We start from the raw sequence: 7,202 nt of genomic DNA, 5'->3' as shown, positions 1-7,202 counted from the left end.
TTTGTATGGTCCCTTCCAATTTGCGGCGAGCTTTCCTTCTCCTGATTTGTTGACTCCAATGTCATTTCTGATTAAGACCAAGTCATCAGGGGCGAATGTTCTTCGAATGACTTTTTTGTTGTACCTTGTAGTCATCCTTTGTTTCAAGGCTGCTTCTCTTATCTGGGCATCTTCTCGGACTTCGGGGAGCAAGTCGAGCTCCTCTTTGTGTCCCCGTACATTTTCGACCTCGTCATGGAGAATTATCCTTGGGCTTTGCTCATTGATTTCTATCGGAATCATGGCTTCTACACCATAGACTAGTCGGAAAGGTGTTTCTCCTGTGGCGGATTGGGGGGTTGTCCTATAAGCCCATAGCACCTGAGGGAGCTCTTCAGCCCAAGCTTCCTTTGCTTCCTGTAGTCTCTTCTTTAGCCCTGCCAGTATGACTTTGTTGGCTGCCTCGGCTTGCCCATTGGCTTGTGGGTGCTCTACCGAGGTGAACTGATGTTTGATTTTCATACTGGCTACTAAGCTTCTAAAGGTGGCGTCGGTGAATTGGGTTCCATTGTCTGTAGTAATGGAATAAGGTATCCCATATCTTGTGATGATATTTTTGTAGAGGAACCTGCGACTTCTTTGAGCGGTGATGGTGGCCAATGGTTCTGCTTCTATCCACTTTGTGAAGTAATCTATCCCCACGATCAGGTATTTGACTTGTCCTGGCGCTTGGGGAAAAGGACCTAACAAATTCATTCCCCATTTTGCGAAAGGCCATGGAGAAGTGATACTGATGAGCTCTTCTGGTGGAGCTACGTGGAAATTTGCATGCATCTGACATGGTTGACACTTTTTCACAAATTCTGTGGCGTCTTTCTGTAAGGTCGGCCAGTAGAATCCAGCTCGGATTACTTTCCTGGCTAGTGACCTTGCTCCGAGATGATTTCCGCAGATCCCACTATGTACTTCCTCCAATACTTCAGCGGTTCTTGAGGTCGGCACGCATTTTAACAATGGTGTCGATATCCCCCTTCTGTAGAGGATATTTCTCACCAAGGTGTAGTGTTGTTCTTCCCTTCGGATCTTTTTAGCTTCTTTTTCCTCTTTAGGGAGGATGTCGAATTTCATGTATTCGACTAGGGGGTTCATCCATCCGAGGTCTAGACCGATTACCTCAAGTACCTCTTGCTTGTCTTCTGTTCTTTCTACCGAGGGCTCTTGGAGGGTTTCTTGAATCAGGCTTCTGTTGTTCCCTCCTGGTTTGGTACTTGCTAACTTGGATAGGGCATCCGCTCTGCTATTTAGATCCCGGGTTATGTGTTTGACCTCGGTTTCTGCAAAGCGCCCAAGGTGTTCCAAAGTTTTTTCCAAGTACCTCTTCATGTTAGGGTCCTTTGCCTGATATTCTCCGCTTATTTGGGAGGTCACCACCTGTGAGTCGTTGTATATCATCACCTTTGTAGCACCGATTTCTTCTGCCAACTTTAATCCAGCGATCAAGGCTTCATACTCTGCCTGATTATTTGAAGCCGGAAATTTGAATTTTAAGGAGACCTCTATCTGGGTTCCTCTTTCATCTACCAATATTATGCCTGCGCCGCTTCCCGTTTTGTTGGAGGATCCGTCTACATAGAGTTCCCATGTAGTCGGTTTTTCCTCTTGATCCCCTGCGTATTCTGCTACGAAGTCGGCGAGGCACTGGGCTTTAATTGCTGTCCGAGTTTCATATCTCAAATCGAACTCGGAGAGCTCTATTGCCCATTGGACCATTCTTCCTGCAACATCCGTCTTTTGGAGGATTTGCTTCATTGGTTGGTTCGTACGAACTCTTATTCTGTGAGTTTGAAAGTAAGGGCGTAGCCTTCGTGAGGCTATTACTAAGGAGTAGGCAAACTTTTCTAGTTTGTGGTACCTTAGTTCAGGGCCTTGTAGAACCTTACTGATGAAGTAGACTGGATGTTGTCCGACCTCATCTTCTTTTATCAGGGCTGACGAGACAGCCCTGTTTGCTACGGATAAGTACAGAACGAGGTCTTCCCCCGGTACTGGTCGGGTTAGGATAGGAGGTTGGCTTAAAAACTTTTTGAACTCTTGGAACGCCTCCTCGCATTCTGGAGTCTATTCGAATTGGCATCCCTTTCTTAATAAAGAAAATAGTGGGAGGGATTTTAGTGCCGATCCTGCCAAAAATCTGGAGAGGGCTGCAAGTCGGCCATTGAGCTGCTGGACTTCTCTCAAACAAGTCGGACTTCTCATTTCTAGGATGGCTCTACACTTATCGGGATTGGCTTCAATCCCTCTTTGTGTTAGCATAAACCCTAGAAACTTTCCTACCTCCACCGCGAAGGCGCATTTTGCGGGATTTAGTCTCATCCCATGCAGCCTTATGGTATCAAAGACTTGTGAGAGGTCGGACAAGAGGTCGACTTCCTTCTGGGTTTTTTCCAGCATGTTGTCGATGTATACTTCCATTAGGGTCCCTAGGTGAGGGGAAAACACTTTATTCATCAACCTCTGATATGTGGCTCCTGCATTCTTCAATCCGAATGGCATGACCACGTAGCAGAAATTAGCTCTGGGTGTGATGAATGACGTTTTCTCCTGGTCTGGCTCATACATCGGGATTTGATTATATCCCGAGTAGGCGTCCATGAATGATAAGTACTGGTACCCCGAGCTGGAGTCCACTAGGGTATCAATACTTGGTAGGGGATAAGGGTCCTTGGGACATGCCTTATTTAAGTCGGTATAGTCGACACACATTCTCCATTTGCCATTCTGCTTTTTGACTAGCACTACATTGGCCAGCCATGTTGGGTACTTGACTTCTCTGATAAAGCCGGCTTCCAAGAGCGCATGTACTTGCTCTTCTACTATTAGGGCTCGTTCTGCGCCGAGCTTGCGTCTTCTTTGTTGTACAGGTCGGGACCCTGGGTAGACCGAGAGCTTATGGGACATGAGCTCGGGGTCAATCCCCGGCATGTCAGAGGCCTTCCAGGCGAAGAGGTCGGAATTATCTTTTAGGAGTTCGGCCAGCCCTTGTTTTAGAGTTTCCCCTAGGTTGGCTCCTATATAAGTGTTTTTTCCTTCCTCGTTACCGACCTGTATCTCTTCGGTTCTTCCTCCCGGTTGTGGTCGCAGCTCTTCTCTGGCCCTTGCGCCGCCGAGCTCTATTGTGTGAACTTCTTTGCCCTTTCCTCTCAGATTTAGGCTTTCATTGTAGCATTTCCTTGCCAATTTTTGGTCTCCCCTTACCGTGGCTATCCCCGCTGAGGTCGGGAATTTCATGCAGAGGTGGGGAGTGGATACCACACCTCCGAGCCGATTAAGGGTAGCTCTGCCGATTAGGGCATTATATGCTGACCCCACGTCGATGACTATAAAGTCTATGCTCAGAGTCTTTGATTTTTCCCCTTTTCCAAAAGTGGTGTGAAGGGGCAAAAATCCCAGTGGTTTTATTGGCGTGTCCCCTAATCCGTATAGGGTATCGGGGTAGGCTCTTAACTCTTTTTCATCTAACCCTAGCTTGTCGAAAGCGGGCTTGAAAAGGATGTCCGCCGAGCTTCCTTGGTCTACTAGGGTTCTGTGGAGATGGGCATTTGCTAGGATCATAGTTATTACCACTGGATCATCGTGCCCAGGGATTATTCCTTGCCCATCTTCTTTTGTGAATGAAATGGTAGGAAGGTCGGGTGACTCTTCCCCGACCTGATAGACTCTTTTGAGATGTCTTTTGCGAGAGGATTTGGTGAGTCCCCCTCCCGCAAATCCTCCTGAGATCATATGGATATGTCTCTCTGGGGTCTGCGGTGGTGGGTCTCTTCTATCCATATCATCTCGCTTTCTCTTTCCATGACTGTCCGACCTTTCTATGAGATATCTATCAAGCCGACCTTCTCTAGCCAGCTTTTCTATCACATTCTTAAGGTCGTAGCAGTCGTTTGTGGAGTGACCATATACTTTATGGTACTCGCAATAATCGTTGCGGCTCCCCCCTTTTTTATTCTTAATGGGTCTAGGGGGTGGCAATCTTTCAGTGTTGCAAATCTCTCTGTATACATCCACTATAGAAACTTTTAGGGGAGTATAAGAGTGATATTTCCTTGGCCTCTCGAGACCGAGTTCTTCCTTTTTCTTAGCTTCCCTTTCCCTCTCTTTAGTTGAGGGAGGGGGTCCAGGTCGCCAACTCAGGTCTCTTAATTTGGTATTCTCCTCCATATTGATGTACTTTTCAGCTCTTTCTTGTACATCACTTAGAGAAACAGAGTGTCTTTTAGATATGGACTGTGAGAAGGGACCTTCTCTGAGCCCATTGACTAACCCCATTATGACTGCCTCTGTGGGCAGGTCTTGGATCTCCAAACAAGCTTTGTTGAACCTTTCCATATAGGCTCGTAAAGATTCTCCGACCTCCTGTTTTATTCCCAGGAGGCTCGGTGCATGTTTCACTTTGTCTTTCTGGATTGAGAACCTCATCAAGAACTTCCTTGAGAGGTCTTCAAAGCTAGTAACCGACCTCGGGGGGAGGCTGTCGAACCACTTCATCGCTGCTTTTGATAGAGTGGTCAGAAAAGCTTTGCATCGTGTAGCGTCGGAAGCATCGGCTAGATACATCCAACTTTTGAAATTACTCAGGTGATGCTTTGGATCCGTGGTTCCGTCGTAGAGGTCCATGTCAGGGCTTTTAAAGTTCTTCGGAACCTTTGCTCTCATTATGTCCTCGCTAAAAGGATCCTCCCCACCTAAAGGCAGTTCTTCTTGTTCATCACGGGAGTTACGACCTTTGAGGGAGGATTCTAACTTCAAGAGTTTTCTTTCCAACTCTTTTCGTCGTTCCATCTCCTCTTTTAGGCTCTTTTCGGTTTCCTTTTGCCGCTCCCGCTCGTGTTCTAACTGTTCCATGCGGCTGTGGATTAGTCCCATGAGTTCAGTTACATAGGATGGTCCTCCTTTTTCTGATTCGCGCCCTTCTGAGAAATTTACCTTCGGGTTCTTTACTCCGGAGGTGCCTTCTCTATGCTGATTGTCAACTTCCTGGTGGAGGGCGAGGTCCGCATTGTTATTGCCTGTGTCCAGATTCTCTTGTTCAGAATCTGTCTCCACATGGCCTTCTTCGTGGGATCTGTCTGCCATCGATGGATGATCTCTCGGGTCCCCGGCAACGGCGCCAATGTTACGGTAAGTAACCAGAGATTAATAGAGTGGATGGCGTGGGTTGGCCCACGGGTGTGGAGGAGGAGATTTCCGAATGAATGTGTAACTCGGGGACTCCGTCCGACTTGTTCATACGAGGAGAGAGAGGGGGTGGTACCTGCAAAGACACTCCGATGCCTAAGTTAGCAAGAGTGTGAGCAAGTCTAGAGAGTATTGGGCTTAGAGATACCTGAGGGGTGTCAGTGTATTTATAGTGGTGAGCCAATAACCACCGTTGGAGTAGTGCCATATCTTTAGGGTGCTAACCGTCCCATTATCTTAGGGAGGTTAAGATATGGCTTGATGAAGCGGTTAGAGAGATTTTAGGGGCGGTCACTCATTTGAATGAGTGTTTATCTGCCAACTAATCTCGTGCCCGACTTCTTTAGAGCAGGTCGTGGACGGCACCGACTTCTTATACGAAGGCCGGTGCTTCGCTAGGCTTAATTCTTCGGATCAGGCCCTTTATTTGGACCTGGGCCCTTATCATTGGGCCAGGGTATGAACAAATTTGATATTATCTTAACTATAGTTAGGTTATTTTGTAATTTATTATTTAGATGGGTAATTGTATAATTTCTTAAAATATTAAAATTCTACCCGGTAAGCAACGCTGACTTAGTTGCACGCAATCTCTTCCTACAGTGCATCATTCCTTTATAAGTCGTTGAATTCCCATGGCTTGTAACTTTTCCGTTCTTCCCAATATAGCCAGCACCGACTTCATTGCTATCTCCTGTCCTCTCACTCAATCCTTTTTTTTTCGTGATCACTCCTTACCAACATAATTAATGTTTAGTTCGGTTATTAAATTTTTTTCTTTGACCATACATAAATGATTTAAAAAATGAATAAATTGTTAAAATTAATAACACAAGTTTAAAATGATAAAATCTAACATTCTTAAAGTATTTTTTATAGTATTTTTGTTCTTTTAATTTTAATTTATTAGTACTTTATTATTTAATTAATAATTAAACAAATTATTTTTATGAAAAATTATTTTTTGTATTATTTTAAAAAAACCAATATAACAGTTTAAAAAATAACGTAAAAATGATATTTTAAATAAAAAATAGGTAATATTAAAATTTTTAAATACAAAAATAAATTGTATAAATATTTAAGAGATAAATATAAAATACATGTCTAAAATAAATAAAACATATAAATAAAAGTACTCTTGAGAAATAAAAAATTATTTTTGTCTAATTTATTTATTTTAGGCATGTATTTCGTTAAATATTTACGTTATTTTTTATTTAAAATATCATTTTTACGTTATTTTTTAAACTGTTATATTGATCTCTTCTTTAAGATAATACCAAAAATAATTTGTTTAATTATTAAGTAAATAATGAAGTACTAATAAATTAAAATTTAAAAGAATAAAAATACTATAAAAAATACTTGTAAGAAAGTTGGATTTTATCATTTTAAATTTGTGTTATTAATTTTAATATTTTAAATAATTTATGTATGATAAAAGATATGTTTATTTATTTAGAGTACAAATTTTATTATTATATTTATATGTTCATGATTTTAAATATACTTTTAAGTATTTTGAATAGATTTATTTTATTATATTATATTTTACATATGAACATATATTCTATCATGTAATTAAATAAATATATATTTTTTTAATAAAAAAATTTAATAACTGAACTAACCATTAATGATGTTGATGTTGGTAAGGAGTGATTCATGGATCATGGCAAAAAAAGGGATTGAGTGAGAGGACAAGAGATAGAAATGAAGTATGCGCTGGCTATACTGGGAAGAACGGGGAAGTTACGAACCATGAGATAAAAAATTTTAAAGAATGATGCACTGTAGAAAGAGATTGCGTGAGAACGTGCTTCAATTAATCAGGTAGAATTTTAATATTTTAAAAAATTATACAATTGCCCATCTAAAATAATAAATTACAAAATAACCCAACTATAGTTAAGATAATGACCAATTAAAGTGTGACACATCATGAAGAGTAACTTACATGTTATTTCAGAGGGGGTTGAGTAGAA

Source organism: Arachis duranensis, chromosome 5 (assembly GCF_000817695.3).
Source record: "Arachis duranensis cultivar V14167 chromosome 5, aradu.V14167.gnm2.J7QH, whole genome shotgun sequence".
In the NCBI taxonomy this organism is placed as follows: Eukaryota; Viridiplantae; Streptophyta; class Magnoliopsida; order Fabales; family Fabaceae; genus Arachis; species Arachis duranensis.
Note: the sequence above shows the minus strand (reverse complement) of the source record.